The following is a 27,421-nucleotide window of genomic DNA, read 5'->3' as shown; positions in this document are numbered from 1 at the left end:
TATTTAGTCCCAGGGCTTCACTTATCTCCTCAGTGCTGACAGCTCCCAAATCTGTATCTCTAGTCATAACCTCTCTCCAATTATATTCTGAACATTTGCATGTCGCATTGGTACTGCCAACTCGACATGCCCCAGAAAGTGAATGTAGCACTTCCTTTCCCCCCAACTGACTCATCTTAATTTCTCTCTTCCTTTGACCATCATGTCTAATCTCTCATCTCCTTGGCATATTTTGCAGGAATTCTTAACATAGCCCTTCCATGCTTTATAATTAATTACAACTCCCCTATTTATTCTTCTTCAGAAGCTTCTTATTCTGTTTTACACTGCGCTAGACCCTGCGCTAGGTGCTGGGGACGTAGTGGTGAAGAAGACAGGTAAGGTCCCCTGCTTTTGTGGATCTTATGTTTTAATGGATGGGGGACAAAGAAGGAATTATGGGTTTGATGAGCTTTGTGAAAGAAATGATATTGAAGAAGAGGTGGATAATCAAGTGTTTCAAACAGAGGTGACAGCATGTTCAAAAGTCCTAAAGTGAGAAGGAGTATGACATCTTCAAAGAACACAGAGAAGTTCAAGATGGCAAGAGAAGGAAGGTGGCACTAGGTGGCAATAGTGATTAGAGACATAAGGAGCTAGCAGATCTTACCAGGGTCTTAAAAACTCTACTGTACTAGGGAATTTAGATTTTATTGTAGGAATGATGGGAAGTTGAGGGGGTTTAAATAGGGAACTAATGTGATAATATCACTCTTCTTATTTGAAAGCTTTAATACTGCCATACTTCTCTATCAAGGTCTAAACTTACCTTGGTGTTTGGGCTCCTGTTCTGCCTACTCAGCGTATTTTCTAAACCTCTTAAACTGAACCATTTACTGAGTTTAGGCGTGTCTCCTCCTGACTTTTTTTTTAATATATATTTAAAAAAATTATTTATTTATTTTTGGCTGCATTGGGTCTTCGTTGCTGCGCACGGGCTTTCCCTAGTTGCAGCGAGCGGGGGCTACTCTTCGTTGTGGCACGCGGGCTTCTCATTGCGGTGGCTTCTCTTGTTGCAGAGCACAGGCTCTAGGTGCACGGGCTTCAGTAGTTGTGGCTCGCGGGCTCTAGAGCGCAGGCTCAGTAGTTGTGGCACATGGGCTTATTTGCTCCACGGCATGTGGGATCTTCCCGGACCAGGGCTTGAACCCGTGTCCCCTGCATTGGCAGGCAGATTCTTAACCACTGCGCCACCAGGGAAGCCCTCCTCCTGACTTTTTTAGCATGTCTCCCCACCTAACTTGGAATCTCCTTGAGAACAGGGACCACATCGTATGCCTATTTTATATCTTTTATAGCGCTAAGCACATGGTTCTTCTTGAATTACATAGAGCATGAAATAGAGGAGATACCATTATGGTATAATGTTTCCCTATCTATTTTATTTTATTTTAAATTAAAAAAATGTTTAGATTGAAGTATAACTGACATACAACATTGTATTCGTTTCTGGTGTGCAACATAATGATTTGATATTTGTATATATTGCAAAATGATCACCACAGTAAGTCTAGTTAACATCTGTCATCATACACAGTTACAAAATTTTTGGAGTAAATGAGAACTTTTAAGGTTTATTCTCTTAGCAACTTTCAAACATGCAGTACAGTATTATTAATTATAATCACTATGCTGTACATTACATCCCCATGTCTTATTATAACTGGAAGTTTGTACCTTTTGACCCCCTTCACCCATTTTGCCCACATCCTCTCCCCACCCTCCAGCCTCTGGAAACCATCAATTTGTTCTTTGTATCTATGAGCTTGGTTGGTTTTGTTATTTTTTACTAAGATCCCACATGTAAGTGAGAGCATGCGGTATTTGTTTTTCTCTGTCTGACTTATTTCACTTAGCATAATGCCCTCAAAGCCCATCCATGTTGTCACAAAAAGCAGGATTACATTCTTTTTTATGGCTGAATAATATTCCATTGTATACATATACCACATTTTCTTTATCCATTTATCCATCAGTGGACACTTAGGTTGTTTTCATATCTTGGCTATTGTAAATAATGCTGCAGTGAACATGGGGTACATGTATCTTTTTGAGTTAGTGTTTTCATTTTCTTTGGATAAATACCCAAGACTGGAATTGCTGGATCTTACAGTAGTTCTATTTTTAATTTTTTGAGGAACCTCCATACCATTTTCTATAGTGGCTGCACCAATTTACATTCCCATCAACAGTGCACAGGGTCCCCTTTTCTCCACATCCTCGCCAGCACTTTTTATTTCTTGTGTTTTTGATAATAGCCATTCTAACAGGTGTGAGGTGATATCTCACTGTGGGTTTGATTTGCATTTCCCTGATGATTAATGCTGTTGAGCATCTTTTCATGTACCTCTTGGCCTTCTGTATGTCTTCTTTGGAGAAACGTCTATTCAGATCCTCTGCCCATTTTTTTGTAATAAAATGCTTACATCTATTGTAACAGCCCTAAAATCTTTCTGGAGGGTGTATATTTTTTTTCCTTTCCAGTTTTTTTGAGATTTTTATTGAGATATAGTTGACATACAGCACTGTATACATTTAAAGTGTACAGCATAATGATTTGACTTACATAGTCATGAAATGATGATCACAGTAAGTTTAGTGACTATCCATCATCTCATATAGTTACAAAATTGAAGAAATAGAAAAAAATTTTTTTCTTCTGCTGAAATTTACTTTCAGCAACTTTCGTATATAACGTACAGCAGTGTTAATTATATTTATCATTGTACATTATAACCCTAATACTTATTTATCTGATAACTGAAAGTTTGTACCTTTTGACTGACTTCATCCAATTCCTCTTCACCCACCCCTCACATCTGGTAACTACAAATCTGATCTCTTTTTCTATGAGTTTGTTTGTTTGTTTGTTGAAGTATAATTGACCTACAGCACTGTGTTAGTTCCTGGTACACAGCATAGTGATTTGATATTTCTATCCATTTCAAAATGATCACCATGATAAGTCTAGTTACCATCTGTCACCATACAAAGATTTGCATAATCATTGACTATATTCCCCACACTGTACATTTAAGCCCATGACTTATTTATTTTGTAACTGGAATTTTGTATCTCTTAATCTCCCTCACCTATTTCACTCCTCCACCTACCCCTCCACCCCTGGCAACCACCTGTTTGTTCTCTGTATCTATGACTGTTTCTATTTTGTTACGTTTGTTCAATTGTTCCATTTTTTAGATTCCACATACAAGTGAAATCTTACAGTATTTGTTTTTCTCTGTCTGACTTATTTCACTTAGCATAATACCCTCTAGGTCCATCCATGTTGTCCCAAATGGCCAAATGACAAGATTTAATTCTTTTTTTTAATGGCTGAATTATATATATAATATACATATATATATATATATATATACATACACACACAAACATATACCACATCTTATTTATCCATTCATCTATTGATGAGCACTTAGGTTGCTTCCATATCTTGGCTACTGTAAATGATACTTCAGTGAACATAGGGGTTCATATATCTTGAATTAGTGTTTTTGTTTTCTTCGGATAAATACCCAGGAGTGGAATTGCTGGATCATGTGGTGGATCTATTTTCATTTTTTTCAGGAATCTCCATACTGTTTTCTACAGTGGCTGCACCAATTTACATTCCCACCAACAGTGTATAAAGGTTCCCTTTTCTCCACACCCTCACCAACACTTGTTATTTGTTATCTTTTTGATGATAGCCATTCTGACAGGTGTGAGGTGATATCTCATTGTGGTTTTGATTTGCATTTCCCTGATGATTAATGACATTGAACATCTTTTAATGTGCCTGTTGGCCTTCTGTATGTTTTGTCTTCTCTGGAAAAATGTCTATTCAGATCCTCTGCCCATTTAAAAAAATTTTTTTTATAATTTTTTTGTGATGTAGACCATTTTAAAAAAAAGTATTTGTTGAATTTGTTACAATATTGCTTTTGTTTTATGTTTTGGTTTGTTGGCTGCAAGGCATGTGGGATCCTAGCTCCCCGACCAGGGATTGAACCCTCACCCCCTGCACTGGTAGGCAAAGTCTTAACCACTGGACCGGCAGGGAAGTCCCACTCTACACATTTTTAATTGGATTTTTTTGGGGGGTTTATTGCTATTGAGTTGGATGAGGTTTTTAAAAAATATATTTTGGATATTACCCCTTATCAGATATATGATATGCAAGTATTTTCTCCCATTCAGTAGGCTGCCTTTTCATTTTTGTGGATGGTTTCCTTTTCTGTACAGAAACTTTTTAGTTTGATGTAGTCCCACTTGTTGATTTTTGCTTTTGTTGCCTTTGCTTTTGGTGTGAAGTCCAAAAAAATCATCACCAAGACTGATGTCAAGGAGCTTACCTCCTATATTTACTTTTAGGAGCTTTATGGTTTCGGGTCTTACATTCAGGTCTTTAATCTACTTTAAGTTAATTTTTGTGTCCAGTTTCATTCATTTGCGTGTGACTGTCCTGTTTTCCCAACACCATTTATGAAAAGACTATCCTTTCTCCATTGTATATTATTGGCTCCTTTGTCATAAATTAGTTGACCATATATGTGTGGGCTTATTTCTGGGCTTTCTGTTTTGTTCCATTGAGTTACGTTTTTTTTTTTTTTTTTTTTCGGTACACAGGCCTCTCACTGCTGTGACCTCTCCTGTTGCGGAGCACAGGCTCCAGATGTGCAGGCTCAGTGGCCATGGCTCACGGGCCTAGCTGCTCCACAGCATGTGGGATCCTCCTGGACTGGGGCACGAACCTGTGTCCCCTGCATCAGCAGGCGGACTCTCAACCACTGCGCCACCAGGGAAGCCCTATGTATTTGTTTTTATGCCAATACCATACGGTTTTGATTACTATAGCTTTGTGATATAGTTTGAAATCAAGGGATTGATACCTCCAGCTTTGTTCTTGTTTCTCAAGATTGCTTTGGCTATTTGGGATCTTTTGTGGTTCCATACAAATTTTAGGATTGTTTGTTCTATTTCTGTGAAATTACCACTGGACTTTTATTTTATTATTATTATTTTTGACCATGCTGTGCAGCATGTGGGATCTTAGTTCCCTGACCAGGGTTCAAACCTGCGCCCCCTGCATTGGAAGCACAGAGTGTTAACCACTGGACCACCAGGGAAGTCCACCACTGGACTTTTGATAGGGATTGCATTGAATCTGTAGATTCCTTTGGGTAGTGTAGACATTTTTACAATATTAATTCTTACAATCCATGAGCATGGAATATCTTTCCATTTATTTGTGTTTTCTTCAATCTTTCATTAACATCTTACAGTTTTAAGTCTAGGGGTCTTTCAGTTTCTCGGTTAAATTTATTCTTAGGTATTTCATTCTTTTTGATCAATTGTAAATGGGATTGTTTTCTTAATTTCTCTTTCTGATAGTTCATTATTAGTGTATAGAAATGCAACAAATTTCTATACGTTGATTTTGTATCCTGAAGCTTTACTGAGTTCATTTATTAGTTCTAATAGTTCTTTGGTGGAGTCTAGAGTTTTCTATACATAATATCATGTCATCTGTAGATAGTGACAGTTTTACTTCTTCCTTTCTAAATTGGATACCTTTTATTCTTTTTCTTGCCTAATTGTTCTGCCTAGGACTTTCAATACTCTATTAAATAAAAGTGGTGGGGCTTCCCTGGTGGCGCAGTGGTTGAGAGTCCACCTGCCGACGCAGGGGACATGGGTTCGTGCCCCGGTCTGGGAAGATCCCACATGCCGTGGAGCGGCTGGGCCCGTGAGCCATGGCCGCTGAACCTGTGCGTCTGGAGCCTGTGCTCCACAATGGGAGAGGCCACAACAGTGAGAGGCCCGTGTACAGCAAAAAAATAAAAAATAAAATAAAATAATAATAAACCAGTACATAGATTAAAAAAAAAAAACAATTTAAAAAATTAAAAAAAAAAAAAAAGTGGTGAGTGTGGGCATCCTTGGCTTGTTCCTGATCTTAGAGGAAAAGCTTTTCACTTTTCACCTTTGAGTATGATGTTAGCTATGGGTTTGTCATACGTGGACTTTATTATGTTGAGATACGTACCCTCTATACCCGTTATCATTATGTAATGCCCTTATTAGCTTATTGCAGTCTTCTTTTTAAAATCTATTTTGTGTAAATATAGCTACCCCAGCTTTCTTTTGGTTTCCATTTGCATGGAATATCTTTTTTTTTTATTCCCTTCACTTTCAGTCTGTGTGTCCTTATGTCTGAAGTGAGTTTCTTATAGGCAGCATATAGATGGGTCTTGTTTTTTATCCATTCCAGCCACTGTATGTGTTTTGATTGGAGAATTTAGTCTATTTACATTTAATTATTGATAGGTATGTCCTTATTGCCATTTTGTTATTTGTTTCCTGGCTGTTTTTTAGTTCCTCTGTCCCTTTCTTCTTCTCTTGTCTCTTCCTCTGTGGTTTGATGACTTTCTTTAGTGGTATGCTTAGATTCCTTTCTCATTATCTTTTGTATATCTCTGTAGGTTTTTGCTTTGCGGCTACCATGAGGCCTATATATATTGGATTGGCCAAAAAGTTCGTTCAGTTTTTTTCCATAAGATGGCTCTAGTAGTGCTTAGTTGTCTTTAACTTCATTCGAAACAGTTTTGTTAGATTGTATTGGGACAGCTGTCATATCAGCGTGCATTTAAAAAAAAACTTATCAAAATTGCGTTTTGGGGGACTTCCCTAGTGGTCCAGTGGTTTAGAATCCGCCTTCCAATGCAGGGGACGCAGGTTCAATCCCTGGTTGGGGAACTAAGATCCCACATGCTGCAGGACAACTAAGCCCGCATGCTGCAACTACTGAGCACGTGAGCCACAACTAGAGAGCCTGCATGCTGCAACTACAGAGCCCACGTGCTCTGGAGCCCATGCAACACAACTAGAGAGAAGCCCATGAGCCGCAACGAAGATCCTGCATGCTGCAACTAAGACCTGACACCGCCAAAAATAAATAAATAAATAAATAGTAAAAGAATCTAATGTTTTGTAGCCATTTTAATATGGAAGATGGAAGAAAAAAAAGCAACATTTTCAGCATATTATGCTTTATTATTTCAAGAAAGCTAAAAACGCAACTGAAACACAAAGAAAGATTTGTGCAGTGTATGGCGAAGGTGCTGTGAATGATTGGACATGTCAAAAGTGGTTTGTGAAAAAAAAAAGTGGTTTGCAAAGTTTCTTGGTGGAGATTTCTCGCTGGATGATGCTCCATGGTCAGGTAGACCAGTTGAAGTTGATAGTGATCAAATCGAGACATTAATTAAGAAAAATAAGCGTTATACCATGTGGGAGATAGCTGACATACTCAAAATATCCAAATCAAGTGTTGAAAATCATTTGCACCAGCTTGGTTATGTGAATCGCTTTGATGTTTGGGTCCACACATGTTAAGTGAAAAAAACCTTCTTGACCATATTTCTGCATGCGATTCTCTACTTAAAAGTAATGAAAATGTTCCATTTTTTAAAACAAATTGTGACGGGTGATGAAAAGTGGGTACTGTACAATAATGTGGAACGGAAGAGATCATGGGGCAAGCGAAATGAACCACCACGAACCACACCAAAGGCCAGTCTTCATCCAAAGAAGGTGATGGTGTGTATATGGTGGGATTGGAAGGGAGTTCTCTATTATGAGCTCCTTCTGGAAAACCAAACGATTAATTCCAACAACTACTGCTCCCAATTAGACGAAATGAAAGCAGCACTCGACGAAAAGCCTCCGGAATTAGTCAACAGAAAACGCATAATCTTCCATCAGGATATCAAGACCACATGTTTCTTTGATGACCAGGCAAAAACTGTTACATCTTGGCTGGGAAGTTCTGATTCATCCACCGAATTCACCAGATATTGCACCTTTGGATTTCTATTTATTTCGGTCTTTACAAAATTCTCTTAATGAAAAAATTTCAATTCCCTGGAAGACTGTAAAAGGCACCTGGAACAGTTCTTTGCTCAAAAAGATAAAAAGTTTTGGGAAGATGGAATTATGAAGTTGCCTGAAAAATGGCAGAAGGTAGTGGAACAAAACAGTGAATACATTGTTCAATAAAGTTCTTGGTGAAAATGAAAAATGTGGTTTTTATTTTTACTTAAAAACCAAAGGAACTTTTTGGCCAACCCAATAACAACTTATGACAGTCTATTTTAAGTTGATAAGACCCTAAGTTTGAAAGCATTCTAAAGCTCTACATTTTTACTCTCCTTCTATGTTTTATGTCTTTGATGTCACATTTTACATCTTTTTATTATGTGTATCACCTAACTTATTTTTACTACTTTTGTCTTTAACATTTATATTAGGTTTTTAAATTTTTTTAATAATTAAAAAATTTTCCTGCCCCTTCACCTTTCTACTAGCTTTATAAGTGATGAATCCACTACCTTTACTAATATATATTTACCTTTACCAGTGAGATTTATACTTTCATAAGTTGTCTTGTTACTAATTTGTGCCCTTTCTTTTCAGCATAAAGGAGTCCCTTTAACATTTCTTGTAAGGCCAGTTTAGTGGTGATGAACTACTTTAGCTTTTGATTGTCTGGAAAACTTTTGTTATTGAATTAATTTTTATTGGATGATAATTGATTTACAATGTTGTGTTAGTTTCTGCTGTATAGCAAAGTGAATCGGTTATACATATACATATATCCACTCTTTTTTAGATTCTTTTCCCATATAGGTCATTACAGAGTATTGAGTAGAGTTCCCTGTGCTATACAGTAGGTCCCCATTAGTTATCTATTTTATATAGTACTGTGTATATGTCAATCCTATTCTCCCAGTTTATCCACCCCCACCCCGGAAAACATTTTATCTCTCATTCAATTCTGAATGATAACTTTGCCAAGTAAAGTATTCTTGGTTGGATTTTTTTTCTTTCATCATTTTGAATATATTGTCACTCCCTTCTGGCCTGCAAAGTTTCTGCTGAAAAATCTACAGATAGTCTTATGGGGGTTCATAACAAGTTGTTTTTCTCTTGCTGCTTTTAAGATTCTCCCCTTGTCTTTAACTTTTGACATTTTAATTGTAATGTGTCTCAGTGGGTCTCTTTGGGTTCATTTTATTTGCAACTCTCTGGGCTTCCTGGATCTGGACATCTGTTTCTTTCCCCAGGTTAGGGAAGTTTCCAGCCATTATTTCTTCAAATAATTTTTCTGCCCCTTTCTCTCTCTCTTCTCCTTTTGGAACTCCTATAATGCAAATGTTAGTCCACTTGATGGTGTCCCATAAGTCCCTTAAGCTATCTTCACTTTTTTCATTCTTTTTCTTTTTTGCTCTGATTAGGTGAGTTCCTCTGCCCTATCTTTGAGTTTACTGATCCTTTTTTCTGTTTCATCTAGTCTGCTATTGAACCCCTATAGTGTATTTTTCAGTTGAGTTATTGTATTTTTCAGCTCTGTGGTTTATGTTTGAAACTTTCTTATATTTTCTATTGATACATCTTTGTTGGAATTCTCACTGTATTCATCCATTTTTCTCCCGAGTTCTGTAAGCATCTTTATGACCATTACTTTAAATTCTTTATCAGGTAAATTACTTAACTTTGTTTCCTTATGTTTTTTTTTCCTGAGGTTTTCTCTTATTCTTTTGTTTGGAACATATTCCTCTGTTTCTTTGTTTTGCTTGACTATGTTGGTTCCTGTGTGTTAGATGAAATAGCCACCTCTCCCAGCCTTGAAGGGTTGGCCTTGTGTAGGAGATGAAGCTCACTGTTGAAATCTGCCCTAGCTCTTGATTGTCTCTCAAACCTTTGTGATCATCCAAGTGGCCTATTTTATTTATTTATTTTTATTGGAGTATAGTTGCTTTACAATATTGTGTTAGTTTATACTGTACAGCAAAGTGAATCAGCTATACATATACATATATCCCCTCTTTTTTGGATTTCATTCTCATTTAGGTCACCACAGAGCATTGAGTAGAGTTCCCTGTGCTATACAGTAGGTTCTCATTAGTTATCTACTTTATACATAGTATGAATAGTGTATATATGTCAATCCCAATCTCCCAGTTCACCCCGCCCACCATATCCATACATTTGTTCTCTAAGTCTGTGTCTTTTATTTCTGCTTTGTAAATAAGATCGTCTATACCAGGGGTCTGCAGCCTGTTAGGAACCGGGCTGCACAGCAGGAGGTGAGCGGTGGGTGAGTGAGCAAAGCTTCTGCTGCTCCCCATCGCTCGCATCACCTCCTGAACCACTGTATCCCAGTCCCCCCCACCATCGTCTGTGGAAAAATTGTCTTTCACGAAACCGGTCCCTGGTGCCAAAAAGGTTGGGGACTGCTGGTCTCTACCAGTTTTTTCAGATTGCACATATATGCGTTAATATACAATATTTGTTTTTCTCTTTCTGACTTACTTCACTCTGTATGACAGTCTCTAGGTCCATCAGCCTATTTCATTTTTAGTAGCTCCTAGTAGTTGAGGGTGTGCCAAAACCTTTCGGTGTCTCCAAGGGGAGGATCTCAGTCAGCACCGAGATTCAGACTGATTGAAAGCCAGACCCTCAGGCAGCCCCTTTTAAAGAATAGACATAGGGCTTCCCTGGTGGCGCAGTGGTTGAGAGTCCGCCTGCCGATGCAGGGGACACGGGTTCGTGCCCCGGTCCGGGAAGATCCCACGTGCCGCGAAGCGGCTGCGCCCGTGAGCCATGGCCGCTGAGCCTGCGCTTCCGGAGCCTGTGCTCCGCAACGGGAGAGGCCACAAGAGTGAGAGGCCCGCGTACCGCAAAAAAAAAAAAAAAAGACTAGACATATATCTTCTGTGGAACTGCAAGTGTAAACCCCACTGGCTCCCTGAACCAGGTGATCTGGAGATGTCTGCCGGGCAGCAGTCTCAAAAATCAGGGCTCCAGATGAGTGTATAAGCTCCTTTCTGGGAGGCACTGGTGAGCTGTAGCAAGGTAGAGGGAGAGTGCAAAGGTGATGTTCCTCAGCGTACATTCCCTGAGAGCAGCTCCATAGCTTCCAGCTGTGTGCCAAACCTAATGCCTGTCCCTAAGGCCGAAGATTTAGGAGTAGCAAGTAGGCCTCCTTCACAAAAAGCCTGTGGAGGTCTTTCAGTCTGCTGTCTGTGTAGTGCCCTGGGGGTGGTAGTTGCCAAGGACTGTCTTTCCAGTTGTTTCTGTCCCATGGGACCGAGGAACACCAGCCCTTCTGGCCACCAGAGCCAGGCGATCAAGGGGTATCCCTGGGAGGCAGCTGCAAAAACCAGGGCACTAAATGTAAAAACTGGGGCACCAGACTCATATAAGAGTTCCCATCCTCCAAAGTCTCAGGGAAGGTTTACAGTCAGCCCTAAGATATGGGCTTAATTAGAAGCTTGCCCCTCAGGCTGAAGCTGTGATGATAAGGTAATAGGAGCCCCTGGGTCTGTTGCCTCTTGCTGGGCCCATGGAGTGGTAGCTGTTTAAGAACTCTTTCTCCATTGGTTACAGTCCTGTTGGACGTGTGAGCATAAGCCCCACTGCCCACCAGAGCCGGGCAATGCAGAGGTGTCCCCTGGCAGCAGCTGCAAAAATCAGGGCACCATATGTAAAAACTGGGGTGCCAGATGTGTGTAGAAGTTCCGCTCTGGGAGATACAGCACTCTGGAGTATGGCCAGGGGAGAGCATGCAGAGGGCACCCACTGAGTGGAGCAAGGCAAAGGGGAAGTGCACAGATGGCACCCACAGAAAAAAAAAAGGGAAAAAAATGAAAGTAAAAGAAAAAGAAACCAAGAAGAGAAAGGAGAATGGGAAATAAAATAAGAGGTGAGGGAGATGGCACCTGCTGGCTTTAGCAAGGCAGAGGGATTTGGAGGAAGATGGTGCCCACTGGCTGAAGCATAAAGATGACACCTGCTGCAAAGAAAGGAAAAAATAAAAGAAGAAAAGATGGTACCAGCTAGCTTACGTAGGCATAGGGAGAGCAGAAGATGGCACCCACCAGCCTCTGTCCCTGAGAGTATCCCAGCAGGCCCCATCCCTTCAGACCAATGCTTTAAAATTAGCAAAGGAGTCTTTCACATCAAGTCTGGGTGCCTTTCAAAAGGCTGCTTCTGTTCTGTGCCCTGGAGCCGGTGAGTCTGCGTGTGGGCCCTTTTTTTAAAAAAAATTTTTTAGTGGAGTATAGTTGCTTTACAATGTTGTTAGTTTCTGCTGTACAGTAAAGTGAATCAGTTATACATATACATATATCCTGTTTTTTTTTTAGATTCTATTCCCCATATAGGCCATTACAGAGTATTGAGTAGAGTTCCCTGTGCTAAAAAATAGGTCCTTATTAGTTACCTATTTTGTATAGTAGTGTATATATGTCAATCCCAATCTTCCAATTTATCCCTCCCCACCCTTACCCCTGGTAACCATAAGTTTATTTTCTGCATCTGTGACTCTATTTCTGTTTTGTAGATAAGTTTATTTGTACACTTTTTTTTTAGATTTCACATATAAGCAATATCATATATTTGTCTTTCTGTGTCTGACTTACTTCCCTCAGTATGACAATCTCTAGTTCCCTCCATGTTGCTGCAAATGGTATTATTTCATTCTTTTTTATGGCTGAGAAATATTCCATTGTATGTATGTACCACATCTTCTTTATCCATTCATCTGTTGATGGGCACTTGGGTTGTTTCCATGTCCTGGCTATCGTAAATAGTGCTGCAGTGAACATTGGGGTATATGTATCTTTTCAAATTATGGTTTTCTCTGGATATATGCCCAGGAGTGGGATTGCTGGATCATACGGTAGCTCTATTTTTAGTTTTTTAAGGAACCTCCATGTTGTTCTCCATAGTGGCTGCACCAGTTTACATTCCCACGAGCAGCATAAGTGGGTTCCCTTTTCTCCACACCCTCTCCAGCATTTCTTGTTTGTAAACTTTTTTTTTTTTTTGCGGTATGCGGGCCTCTCACTGCTGTGGCCTCCCCCGCCACGGAGCACAGGCTCCGGACGCGCAGGCTCAGTGGCCATGGCTCACAGGCCCAGCCTCTCCACGGCATGTGGGACCCTCCCGGACCGGGGCATGAACCCACGTCCCCCGCATCGGCAGGCGGACTCTCAACCACTGCGCCACCAGGGAAGCCCTAAACTTTTTGATGATCGTCATTCTGACTGGTGTGAGGTGATTCTTCTTTGTAGTTTTGATTTGCATTTCTCTGATAATTAGTGATGTTGAGCATCATTTCATGTGCTTTTTAACCATCTGTATGTCTTCTTTGGAGAAATGACTATTTAGGTCTTCTGCCCATTTTTTGACTGGGTTGTTTTTTTTGATATGTAGCTGCAGGAGCTGTTTGTATATTTTGGAGACTGTGTGTGGGCCCTTAAGAGCCAAACCTCAGTTTGTATCAGCCCCTTGGGTCTCATGGGTGTGAGCCCTGTTGTTTTTCAAAACCAAATGTTTGGGGGGTTTATTTACAGGTGCCAATCTTAAAGGGTGGAGCGCTCCATATAGGGTATGAACGCTTTGCTCCTCAGAAAGAAGCTCCAGGTCTTGAGTTCCTTTCCAAATGTGCGTCACCATGCCGGGTTTGGGGTTTATGGTGAGATTGTGTCTCAGCCTTTCCTATCCCCTTTGATGTGGTTTCCCTCTCATTTGCCCCATGTGAAGAGGTCTCTCTGACAGGTTTTTTCAGTGGCATTTGTTCCATATATTGCTGTAGATTTAGTGTGTCTATGAGAGGAAGTGAGTTCAGCATCTTCCTATGTCACCATCATGAATCAGAGCAAATTATTTTTCATATGGAGGGAGAGAGAGAGAAAAAGAGATCTCCATATCTATTTTTAAATTAAATCATGGGTAGGAGAAACCTCCAAAGTAAATCCTGGTTATTGTTCATATCAGGAAAAAAAAACTGTTGTTTAAGAAGCCCTCTCTGCGTAAGACTCTTTTTTTTTTTTTTTTTTTGCGGTACGCGGGCCCCTCACTGTTGTGGCCTCTCCCGTTGCGGAGCACAGGCTCCGGACGCGCAGGCTCAGCGGCCATGGCTCACGGGCCCAGCCGCTCCGTGGCACGTGGGATCCTCCCAGACCGGGGCACGAACCCATGTCCCCTGCATCGGCAGGTGGACTCTCAACCACTGCGCCACCAGGGAAGCCCTGGAGACATTTTTGATTGTCATGACTGGGAGGATGCTAATGACATCTAGTGGGTAGAGGCTAGGGATGCTGTTAAACATCTTATGATGCACAGACCAGCCCTGAACAACAAAGAATTATCTGGCCCAAAATGTTAATAGTACTGCTGTTAAGAAATCTGGTCTAGAGTGAACTGTTTTTGGACCTCACTTTTATTTGGGAGTTAATGCTATTTTCAAAATATAGTTTTGTTCATCTCAAGAGAACATGTTTAGAGTCTGAGACTCTGAGCCACCAATCACTGTGCAGTAATTGAAGCCAGTGTGATGCAAAGAGTTTCTAGGATCCAGAAGAAGTATCAGCCGGGTGCAGAGTGCTTTTCTGTTGGCTTTCTCACTGTCTATGCTTTGAATACATTTTTATTCACTAAAAGAAGCGAGTGAAGTTCAATGTATTTTGAGAGTGTCTACCGTATAATATTGTATCACTAAAGTGAAGAATGTTCTCACACAGTGCAAGATGAAATACACTGTATTGAAGGAAAAGTCCAATTATCTTAACACACAAATGTTAGCTGTAGCGGGCCTTTTGTGCTTTATTATACCAAGTTGTCTCTGTCTTATTAAAAATTTCAATTCTAAAGGCCAAAAGATCAACAAGGGATAAAGATATATTAGTGCTAATTGTTAACCAACCAACAAATATTTACTAAACTACTTCTTTTATGGGCTTGGCAATGTGCTAATAGGGAATATGGAAACATACATTTATCTCACTTAATTTTCACCTAATTGTCTGATTATTATGAGGTGTAGGTCATGTTATTCCCATTGCATGTATGAGGAAACTGAGGCTCAGAGAGATTAAGTGACTTGTTCAAGGTCACTCAGCTAGTAAGTGTGGGAGCTGTGATTCATTCAAACCCAGGTTGGTCTGACTCTAAAGTTCATTCTCTTAAACACAACTCTCTATGTCCTCCTTAAGAAAGAGGTACTTTCTTTGAGGTGGGGCTAAACCAGCCACCAAAGGATGCCTGCGGAATCTGCTCTGTGGGCCTCTGTTTGATCAGGTGGACTTCCTGTAATTGGGAGAATGAAGACAGGTGCATGTAAAGCAATGAAGTATTGCCCTCAGGAATAGATGATGAAAAGAGACTATCCCAAGCCTTTTCCATGCCCCTTCAACCCTTCCAGCCCTCCTTTAAAAAAAATAGAGGCACATCCTTCCAATTTTTCCACATTATTCTAGGATAGAGGGAGTCAAGGCCAGTGTAATCTCTGGGATAATTCCATTACTTCTTTAATTCCAGCTGATTTTGATTTCAGCTTATATTTACGGACCAAAGTGCCAGGTGCTATAGGAGTTAACAGGACAGAGTGTTCTCTATTCTCAAGGATATTGAAAACCTCAGGGTCTTATCATTTTTCCCAGTGCAAGTAGTTACAGACCTATTCTAACCCTGGGCCCTGTGGTAGCCAGTATTCTTCTAGTTTTGAGCATCATACTAAAAAATTTCAAAGGAAGGGAAGTATTCCTTTTCCCCAGAGGTAAGCAAAAGCTGCATTCTCTGGCATTCTTGTCTTGTGCATTTTATGTTCTCTGGCATCTCATACCTGAGTTGATTTCTTACTCCCATCCTCAAGCATTTCCTGTCCAACTGCTGCTTACTCTTTGAGGTATTTTTCTGTACAAAGCAGTTCTTGGTCATCTCAGCCCGTATTGATTATCTCCACCCTAGAACAGTCAGGGCAGAACTGACTTTAAGTCCCAGCTGTACTGCTTATTGGCTGTGTGTTGTAAGGCAAGTCGCTTTACTTCTCTGAGCCTCCATTTCTTTATAGAAAATAATAGCACCTATCTCAGAGTGATCGCACAGGTGAAACACTTAACTTGGAGCCAGGCATATAATAAATATTTAGTAAATATCAGCTATTATCATTATTATTGTCATCATCGTCATTGTCACTGTCTTGGTCATGAACAAATTTGTTCATCTCACTCTCTGGTTTATGAATCTTTGCTGGCTCCCAGTTGCCTATGGTATCAAATCCAAAGTTCTTAACTTATCATTCATTATCTGGCCCCCACCTACTTTTGTGGTCTTTTCTCCTATATGCTCTTTTTAATATTCCCTTAATTTTCTGATCACTCACCCTTAATGTTCCAACCCCTCTGCCATGGTTCTCACTGTTCCTTAAAACTGCTGGGGTTTTAGTTGTTTCAGGCCTTTATGGGTACTTTCCCCTCTATCTGGAATAGCTGTCTCCCATCCTCAAATGCCTCTGAATCCAGCTTTATAGCACATTCTCTATGATGCCCTCTCCAAGTTCCTGCCATTTATTCATCATTCATTCATTCATTCAAGAAGAATATAGTGAACACCTACTGTATGTCATGCACTGCCCTAGAGGCTGGGGCTTTAGCAGTGATCAAAATCCCTATCCTCATGGAGCTTACATTGCTAAGCAGTTAATTTAAACAGTTCAGTTTAAGAGACATTTGTTGTCCACCTACAATGTACCCAACACTATGCTATGCACTGGGGGCACAAAATTGAGTAAGACTTCACCCCTAGCCTCAAGGCTATCATCTGGAGAGAGAAGACCTCTAAACAGATCATTTCCACGCATCGTGGTAAGGAGCCTAATAGAGTTAACCTGGAGTTTTGTGAAAGCACGGAGATCTTCAGGTAATTTGGGGTTGGGGAGTTTAAAATTTAAGGCATCAAGAAGGCCTAAAGTGGCGGGCCAGGGTCTGATCCTGGAGGGCCTTGTGGGCTGAGACTAAGGAGTTGGAATTTTTATCATATATAGTCGTCATTTTCAGACTTGGGTGTGCCTTACATTCACTTGTGGAAATTATTTAAAACTACCTAAAACCAATAAATCTGATGCCCAGGGCCTATCCCAAAGCCCCTGAATCAGAATCCTTGCTGATCTGTATTTTTAGCAGCTTAAAAGATTTCTGATACCCTCCGGGGTTTAAGTACTTTTGCTATGGGAAGCTATTAAAGGTTTGTAAGTAGGGACCTGGCAATCAAACTTGTGTTTTGGAAATATCACAATCACTCTGACAGAGAATGGATTTGAGAGGGATACTGGAAGTGAAGACAAGCTAGGAGACAGTTTTCTAGATGAGAGATGAAGAGAGTGTGACTTAAGACCCAATGGCTACGGAGATGGACAGATGGATGGAGGGGATGGATTCAGAAGATTCCCATAAAAAAAAAATCAATGCCAATTATGTCCTGGAAGTGATAATAAAGTTTTTAGAGAAAAGATCACAGAAAACATTAATTTATAAATGATAGAGCATCGAGCTCGGAAAGTAAACATAAACAATCAAGGAATCAGTGAAAACTACGTTTACCATCTCTGATTTTTATTTTCATAACAAATTATACAATTATGCAAGAATGAATATAACATATGTTTATACATTATATTAAATTGTATCTATTAAGAGTTTCTGCAGTAAATAACACCACTTTCTTCCAATCCTAACAATAACGTGCACGTGAAAAAATGTGGTTTAATATGTAATATGAATTCTGGTAATATTTTCATCCATTCGCTGGCACTTTTAATGGGTGTGAATCTGAATTCTCTGAATCTCTGAAATCTCAGTCTCCTCTTTAGTTCTAAAACTTGTTATAAAGATGTTTTCCTATGTATGTAAACACCAAAACAAAAAATTTCACAGGTTACCAACTGAAAGGGGGAAAGCAATTGTATTCTGTTATCACAGTAAGTATTTAGTTGAGGAAAAGAAGTATTTAAATAAGCATGTAAATAAAATATTTTCACTTCAAAAAAAATTCCACGTTCGAATTGGCAGGTCTTGGTGACTGATAAGATGTGGAAGCGAGAAAGACAAGGGGTTAGGGGTCCTTTCCAAGTCTCGGACTGCGACCTCTGTATAAATAGTGATATGTTGTGCGGCCACTGACATTGTTCCCCACCAGAGCCCCGTTTTCTATCCTTTACATTACCTGGCAAGTGCCGGGCCCAGAGAAAGTGCTTACTGAATACTGAATCAAATGTGGCTGAGGAGAATCAAGGTCCCCAAGACCCTTTCCTCCAAACACACTTTCTCTTTATTCCTCTGTGCAATGGCTTTAATTCCAGCTTTAGGAAAATCTTTTCGGCATGTGTCTTATTCACAGCTGCCAATTCTCAAATTAATGTATATTGGAATTTAGTCCCCAAAGTGACTGTGGAAAGCTCTTTAAAGGTTTGTTTGTATCACATTGCATAGAAATGTGATAGACTTTCAAAATGTTTTATTTAGCTAGTTTCTTCTTTTTCAAGTGCACATGACTACTTTGGGAAAGCCCTGGAGGAAATGTGTATTGGATGCCAGTTCTAGATCAGACTGTGAATTTTTTTCATTATAGAATTGCAATTAGAGAAAGGACAGGGGGAAAATGGGTTTCTCTGCTTGTCTTGGACTGCCTCATTCAAGATCCTGTGGTTGGATTGTCTTTTTGTTATGTATCACCCCACCTAATGAAAAAAGGTTATGAGGTTTAGACAGAAACTAGGACACTTCTAGTATTGGTTTAGTACTTTCTCTGTCCTGAGGGAAAAGTAGGCAAAGACACCAAAGTGATAATTTTCTCCCGTTTTGTCCCATCTCCCTTTTTCTACCCTCAAGTTGTAGTACAAGCAATTGAGCTGTAGAAAAAAATATTTTAATTTCTCCAGATCCTTTACGTTGCTTTTAACTTGTGTGGTACGGTGGCCCTTAGGAGAGAAATTTCCACACCTCTCTCCATACTTAAGGGAGGAAGACAGGCTAGCCCAGAGGTTCTGAACCATGGTTGCATGTTAGGACCTGGGGAGATTTAAAAAACTCTTGACACTCAGGCTGCATCCCAGATCAATTAAATCAGCATAGCTGGGGGGGTTGACCCAGGCAATAGTATTTGTTAAATCTCCCCCGGTGATTCCAAGCTACAGGTGATGTTGAGGACTTCCACACTAGTCAAATAAATCCCATGTGAACATATTTTTCAAGCCCCAGATCAGAACATCAGTGACAGCTATCATTTCTTGGGTGCCTCTAATGTATTTTACCCTTTTTTTGTCAGGTCAAGCCTGTTAGCTGGGCAGGGATATGATTCCTTTTCACTTATGAGGCACAGAGGAGATAGGTATCTTGCTCTACATCATACAGCTAAGTGTCTGCCTAACTCCAGATTCTTTAGCTCAGCCAACTATCAGAACAATGTGAGGGTTGATGGAGTTTTGTTTTTCGGGTAGGAGACAGTTTGGTACTTTAAATAGAGCATCAAAAAGTTGAGAATTCATAGACATTTTAATGATTTATGGGAATAATATGCAGCAAATTGAAATCAGGAGTGTTTTAGATTCAGAGACATATGTTAGCTATGCACCTGAACCTTTGAAGTTGTTGGATTCAAAAAAGGAAGCCAAAAGTAGGAATAGGTATTATTGTCCCCATTTTTCAGCTGAGAAAACTGAGGCTTGGCAAGACTGTCACTTGCCCAAGATCAACAAGTAACCAACAGAGGAGATTTGTGTCCCTCCAGAGCCCATGGTCTTATCGCTGTACCATACTGACTCCTGACAAGGAGCTTTGTAGGATGGGAGGGAAGTGGCATGATGGTATATAGGATGGAAAGTTATTCTATTGATAAATTTAGCAATCGGCATAGAAAAAGGTAACAAACCCTGCCTAAAGCTTTCTGTGATCTTGTTATTAAGATGTTTTCTTAGATGACTGAATTGTCTTAGGGTGCCCCATTTAGACTATGGGATTTGGAAATCTTATTAGAGTTTTCTTCAATTAAGTCATTAGACCTTAATGTCATCTGAAGATTTATTTTTATAGTATGAACATCAATGGAATTCTATGTTAAAGAAAAATTTGTCCATAATCATGTCACCCTAAGATATAAAGGTATCTTCTTTTGTTCATGCTCTGCTGTAGTCGACAGGTTTAGGCTTATGCAGTGTTCTCATAGGTGTGATGCCTGGGAGCTCTTTGAGGTCTGGCTTTTTTCACCTGACACCATATTATAAATATTGCCCCATGCTGCTTTATATGTCTTTATATTTGTCATTTTTGATGCCTATCTTATTTCATCTTGGTTCATCGTTTAGGTAGTCATCTGTTTGGGGGCATTTTAACTTTTCAATGTTATAAATCAGTGTTATGAACACCTTTTGCGTGTAATTTTTTTTCTTCTATGGGATCATTTCTTTAGGATAAGTCCCCAGAGATGGGCTGTTTCTCAAGCTTAATTATGCAAAACTTTGATTTAGAAAACTAATATATTCTCTGAGTATGTAAGTAAATAGATTATTCCTGCTTTTGCTACGTAGATAATGGTTATTTACATTGTCTAAAATTGAAGCAAGTTATACAAAGTTTATTGTGTTAGAAAGTAGCCTTGGGGGCTTCCCTGGTGGCGCAGTGGTTAAGAATCCGCCTGCCAATGCTGGAGACACGGGTTCAATCCGTGGTCCGGTAAGATCACACATGCCGCGGACCAGCTAAGCCCGTGCGCCACAACTACTGAGCCTGCGCTCTAGAGCTTGCGAGCCACAACTGCTGAAGCCAGTGAACCACAAATGCTGAATCCTGCGCGCCTAGAGCCCGTGCTCCACAACAAGAGAAGCCACCGCAATGAGAAGCCCGCGCACCGCAACGAAGAGTAGCCCCCGCTCGCTGCAACTAGAGGAAGCCTGTGCGCAACAAAGACCCAACGCAGCCAAAATTAGTAAATAAATTTATTTTTTTAAAAAAGAAAAAAATAACCAAGAAAGTAGCTTGCACTCTTTTGATCCTTTTTGAAATAGAGAACTTAAGTTACTCATTTTTATTACTTTGCTTTGGTTAGAGACCTGCAGTGTTCAGTCAAATGGCTTCTCACCCTTTTCCAGGTGACTGCCTCCAGCCCCGCTGCTCATCCTCTTTGCTCAGCAAGAGAGCCTGGTGATTTTTATTTGATAAAGTCCGAGTCTGGAGATTTAGAGAATGAGTGCCCCACCTCAAAATGGACATGCTTTGCGGTTTCTTTTTTTTTTTTTGCGGTATGCGGGCCTCTCACTGTTGTGGCCTCTCCCGTTGCAGAGCACAGACTCCGGACGCGCAGGCTCAGCGGCCATGGCTCACAGGCCCAGCCGCTCCGCGGCACGTGGGATCTTCCCGGACCGGGGCACGAACCCGTGTCCCCTGCATCGGCAGACGGACTCTCAACCACTGCGCCACCAGGGAAGCCCCGCTTTGCGTTTTTGAGAAAGCTAATTTGATGTTCTATAATGTCTGGTTAACAAAGATATTTTTCATTTTGTTTCAGGGACACTTGGATTTTTTTCCTGCTTCTGTTTTATTACTAAAATCTACAGTGTGGTGAAAGTGGATTAAAGAATGTCCCCAGAGGCTTCCATGCACATCACCCTTGCTTTTGAATATATATCTGTAGCTATATGAACATCTATAGAGATATATATGTATGCTTCCAATTGCATGTTTTTAATATCTATCAATTTAAAAACCTCATTGTCCGGCCTCAGTTTGTATGACACAAAATACGATTGTATGGACAAAAAAAAAAAACAGGTTGGAAGGTAGGTTCATTCTAAGTAATATTTTCCTGAAACAATACCATAATAGGGTTTGATTTAAAGCAATTAGAACAAAGGAAGCACATTTCCTTAAAAAATTAAAGTTGAGTAGACTGGATTTTTGGATGAAAAGTTTTTTCCTTTTTTTCTTCTTCATCTGCTTAGAGCATCTGAACTACTGTCAAATAACTCTTAGGTAAAATGTGAAATTTTCCAATTTAAGTTGATTGTACAAACTATATTACACCTTTGTATCTGGGTGATCACTTAAAAAATATGCATTGGTTTAACATATAGAATTTATGGAATACCAGATACTGCTGTCTTATTCCTCAATTAAATCGGCACATTTCTGGTTGTTGGTTGTCTTTTTTTGTTTGCTGCCTTTGGAGGCTGAGAATGTGCAAGTGTGACTTAGTTGTGTGTAGATACAAAATCTTTGGAGTCAATTTTCTTGGATTTCTTTGCTTCTACTCGACAATAGTCCGGCGTTACAACTTCCCAAATTATGGGAATTTGTATTGCAAGCATTCTTTGAGCTTGCAGTTTGGGGGGAGCAGTCATGAAAATCATACATTGTTCTGTGATAAATTTTATTGATAAATATTGGTCTTATTGAGGTAAACGTTTGAAAACTATCTACACATACCCTTCAATTCATGAACGTTCTCAAAGCCGCCCTCAAGCTGAGGAATACGTGTTGGTGGGTGCAGGGAGCAAAGAGGTGGTGTTGCCCTTGAAGGGGAGTCCGGAATGAGGAGGGACAGGGTCAGGGGGCTGCATTCTGAGAGAGTGGGAGACGGAGTAAGAGCTGACTAGTTGCCTCAGGGAAGAAGAAACTAGTTCAGTAACCAGTAGTAGGCCTTCCTCTGCATTGGAAGGAGCAGGGTTGTGATGGGGCCTGGAGCAGACTGGAAGGGGTGGGGGGGGAGGGAGTGGCTACAGAAAGTCAAAGGTGTCTCTTGACAGTGGCATTTTCAGATCCTCTCAACCCTCTTTTTTTTTTTTTTAAATGTTGATCTGCTCTAGGGATCAGCCCTTGGTTCTTTAAAAGAAGATGTTGGGGGTAGGAGTTTATTCATTTATTTATTTATTTTTGCTGTGTTGGGTCTTCGTTTCTGTGCGAGGGCTTTCTCTAGTTGTGGCGAGCGGGGGCCACTCTTCATCGCGGTGCGTGGGCCTCTCACTGTCGCGGCCTCTCCCGTTGCGGAGCACAGGCTCCAGACGCGCAGGCTCAGTAGTTGTGGCTCACGGGCCCAGTTGCTCCGCGGCATGTGGGATCTTCCCGGACCAGGGCTCGAGCCCATGTCCCCTGCATCGGCAGGCGGATTCTCAACCACTGTGCCACCGGGGAAGCCCCCTCTCAACCCTCTTGCATTCAGTCTCGGAATCGAAGGCCGAGCCCTAAACCCTGCCTGAGAGGAGGAACTTCTCTGAGGCGACAGATACCTTGGAACCTGGCCCCTTCTCTAAATACTGTGCACTAAGCAGTGTTCCAGCTTCGGGGGACTCTGCTCCCACCATGTTTGCTGCCTGATAGTTTGATCGGAGCTCACGAGCTCACTTGCTTGCACTGGTGGTAGTAGTTTTCTAGATGGTAAATGTATTTCTGCAGCACGAGAAGGTCATCGCCTGGACGTTGTTCATAAACCAAGGTTAAAGGCGACCACGGGCGGGTCTCATGGCAGCCGTCTTTGAACATCTCGAAATAACAGCGCGTAGGTGTGAGTATTTAGATTTTGGAGTGAAAAATGGAGAAGAGCACTTTCCTTTGATTGAAACAGGGATGAATAGCTCCCTGAGCCTCCGAGCGAGCGTGGAAGCAGGAGGGCGCAGCTCCTTGCACCACTGCTGATGAGATTATGGGAAGAAGGGCTACTAGTAGGTCAAGCACATGGACTTGAGAGGAACTAGTGGGCTCTTAAGTTTTAGGCATATTTGCTTATCTCATCTGTGCCCGGTGTTTTCATATGTCATGGTTGGTGTTAGAGGCTGCGCCAGTTTCTTAAACTGGGGCTTGAGAGAACATGCTCCTGCCTCTTGTTGTGTAAACCCTGGTGAGTCGGGACTCAGGGTGTATGTGTGTGTGGGGGGGGAGGGGTGGGTGACAACGGTGTTGGTGTGGCTGAATTGTGCCGAGGGAGGTGTCCTGGTCATGAGTAGCAAGACGGAAGGGCCAGGAGCCCGGTGGGGGTGAGCCAGGTGCTGGGCAGCACTGCTTCCTAAAACAAAGCCTATTCAGCCCAACCCCCCAAACCTCATGGCCTTGAGACTAAGGCTGGCATTTGGGAGCCCCGCAAACCGCCTGGCCCCATTTTTCCACTCTGCCCACCCATCCCCACTTTGTTGTTTTTTTTTAAATGTTATTTTGTATGAGAGCATAGTTGATTAACAATGTGTTAGTTTCAGGAGTACAGCAAAGTGAATCAGTTATACATATACATGTATCCATTCTTTTTCAGATTCTTTTCCCGTATAGGTTATTAAGGAATATTGAGTAGAGTCCCCTGTGCTCTACAGTAGGTTCCCATTAGTTATCTATTTTATACATAGTAGTGTGTATTAATCCCAAACTCCTAATTTGTCCCTCCTCCCACCTTTCCCCTTTGGTAACCATAAGTTTGTTTTCCAAGCCTGACCACCCTCACTTTGGAATCCTTTTTATTCACAGAGGACTCAGCAGATTCCCCTCTTCCAGCAAGCCCCTCAAGATGACTCCCCCCTCCCACTGCATATTCCTTATATTGGAATAGTGCGATGTGAAGCATTGGAGCCCATCTGTTTCATTCTGCTGCGTACTACAATTAGTTTCCCCCGTTTCCTCTGTTCCAGCAAAAGAGAAGGGATCGAGAACTAGTTATGTGTCTCCCTCTCTTATGTGTTTTCCATGGAGCTTGGCATAATAACCAGATACACGCATTAAAATTAGACTTTATTCAGCATATTTAAGAAGAATATACCAAGGACAGATTAACAGCACCTATTTAAGAAACACAAACATTACTTAATAATATTTAGTTAAACCACAAACATCAATCTCTCTGTATTCCCCAAGCAGGAGTCCGTTATTCCTGTCCAGCAAGAACATGTACTGTAACCATTTTAGAAAGGATCCAATTAAAGCCAACCAATATGTGAAACCTTGTCCTTGGGCAGAGTCTCCGAGACTACTGACCCGTGTAACAGTAATGGTGTATGAATTTGACTGGGGTGTGAAGGGGTTTCTCTTCTTGCTGGGGGGAGGAGGATTAAGTCCACCCCTTTTGTGCACCCGAAGGTAAGTTGTGCCAGTGGGAACTTGGCCCCAGGATTGTCGTTTGGCAATCCTTTGAAAAGGCACTTTTAAATTACAAATACTTTTTGATAAGGAAAAGGAAAAATTCAAATTCAAAATTTAAAATACTAAAGAAAACTGTTTATTGACTGAATGCATTTTCCTCCTGCTTTCAGTCTCAAAAACAGCACATAAAATTTGGTATTAAAGGCAGTTTTAGAAATTATTCAATATATATAGCTTTCAGCTTTAATATTTTTATTCTTAAAATATAATAAACTCATCTCATAGTTCTCTTTTCTTGTCTGATGCAAATGCCGTTGCTATACGATTGTAATTCTCAAACATCTTAGCTGTGACCCCCGGAGGAGTCCCACTACTTCTTTATGTATTTACCCATCTATGCTCTCTTATCTCTCAGGCAACCGATCAAAGAAAAAAAAAAAAAAAAACTAAACAGAGCAGCCTTTTTCTGGTTTTTGGTGCTGCTCTGGGAGGGCAGGGATGGTGGCAATATAGATCTGCTCAATGCAAACCCTGCCAGTTCACAGTCAGGCACTGGTTGGATCTTGAGACTACATCATTCTTTCCATCCTGCTAACAGGACTCCAATAGCCTGTCCTGGGGCCTTTGCTCTTTAAGGATGAAAGGATTGTCTTTTTTGATTCTGCATTCTATACAATGAATGGAAAACAGGCGTACCAGTGCCAAGCATGTTGTGGAGAACTGCCAGCGAGGACTTTGGCCAAGACGATTAAGTCACAGTAATGACCAACTGTACCAGAATAAGTTCTCACCTGTTGTATATTATACCAGGGATTTAAGGAATGAAAGGCACCACTTCCTGCCACCCCACCTTGGAGCCTCTTATACATCCTGCAGTATACACTTTAAAAAGAAAACTTTACACACAAATATACTATGTTCTACTTCAGAAACTGACCAAGGTGTGGGTCACAAATAGAATTCTGCATGCATTTTATTAACTAACTTTACATGTACGTACTACCCAATTTTGAGGGTGACACTATCTACGGACACATAAATCTAATATCTAGCACCTTATCTCCAAGAACACATATTTTATATACAGTAATAGCTTACATTTAGAAGAATTACTACAGAAAGGAATACACCACTGAAACAGACAAAAATACCAAATTTTTAACATTAAAGTTGTAGCACAGATGAAGGGAGGGGGGAATCCACTCAACTTTGAAGCACCAAACTAAAACCAATCTTGTTTTTGCCTGTATTTTAGAACAAGAGAGATCCAGTAACGAATCCTTGGTCATAGCAAACCTCTTGTGAGTGTACAAGTTACTGTGTTTGCCCCTTGGTGTGTACACTCTGAGATATGCAAGCTTTGAGAGGCGGTGATGGGAACATCTGACACCCATTGGTGACCTTCATTTACCTTGAGGATTCTTATTCTACTTACCAAAGAGCAGTGAACTTTAGCTATGGATTTTAGCCCTCCTAGTTCTTCCTTCAGCCAGTCTTGCTGCTTTTAGCAGAAGACTGCTGTAAGCAAGCTGGGCCTTTGCCGTAGAGGAAGAGATTGTAAGTAACTGGAAAGAATTTATGACAAGAGCCTCTCTTCTTTTTGACTTTTAGGCTATGATCTGTTCTTTGTGGTTCACTGCTTCTGTCTCCTCATGCCTAAGCTTGGAGGGGCTTTGAGGGGGCCAGGAGCACCTGTCTGGCCCACAGAAAATGAGAGAGACACAGATAAGGACTGAGAGGGTTAAAAGCCATGACGGACCAGATTTTCTCTTATCATCTTGGTAACTGGCTCACGGCCAACTGTTCCTTTAATCTTTTGTCTGCTCTAGGGGGAAAAGACATTTTGCTTAGAGAAGCCTCTCCTGACAGCCCGAGGGTTTGTCTTAAAGAGGAATACAATAAAAAAGACATTATGAGGGGAAAACACTTCTTTTGATTTTTTTCCTCAAAATATGGGGGAAGGCAGTTATGAGAAAAAAATACAGTCCACTAGTTGAAATTGGTACTCTCTGTTTTATCCCAACAACCTCTGTGGGTTTTATCTTGGAGCATTCAAATTACCAGATGATGGCATAATTTTTCTCTTCCAAACCGTGTATTTCAGACATTTTAAAGAGCATTTTGGCAAAGTCTAAGAAAGAAAGCCAGTTTAATCTTGTATATTACTCTTCAGGTAGTATGAAAAAAATCTTTTGAAGTAACTTTACCTAGCTTAATTGGTTAATTACATAGAAAATAAGGCAATATCAGGCACCTTACAATTTTATAGGTACATTTTTTTTAGTGTTTTTCTTTTTTTTGCTGAAATAATTGGACAGTATCTACAGGGTTGAATGTGCTCCCAAAGATGTGTTGTAGTGTGTGTTTTTTGGTATGAGGTGCCTACCTCCTCCTATTATAAAATGGCACTTTTCCTTACCTGTTGA

At 40.7% G+C, this 27,421-nt stretch overlaps 1 pseudogene across 1 annotated transcript in view; it reads left to right on the top strand.

Annotated features, from left to right (window-relative positions):
* Positions 1–22,073, top strand: part of LOC111164529 (transmembrane 9 superfamily member 2-like) — a 99,239-nt pseudogene extending 77,166 nt beyond the window's left edge. The window contains exon 19 of the transcript XR_016391270.1: positions 21,448–22,073. The product of XR_016391270.1 is annotated as a transmembrane 9 superfamily member 2-like (transcript). The remainder of the gene's footprint in view (positions 1–21,447) is intronic.
* Positions 22,074–27,421: the final 5,348 nt, after the last annotated feature.

The sequence above is a fragment of the Delphinapterus leucas genome, chromosome X, assembly GCF_059928025.1.
Source record: "Delphinapterus leucas isolate spDelLeu-1000000601 "Yukka" chromosome X, BTC_Dleu_Yukka2, whole genome shotgun sequence".
Lineage (NCBI taxonomy): Eukaryota > Metazoa > Chordata > Mammalia > Artiodactyla > Monodontidae > Delphinapterus > Delphinapterus leucas.
The sequence above is the reverse complement of the archived record's forward strand: the minus strand, read 5'-3'. Positions and strand labels throughout refer to the sequence as shown.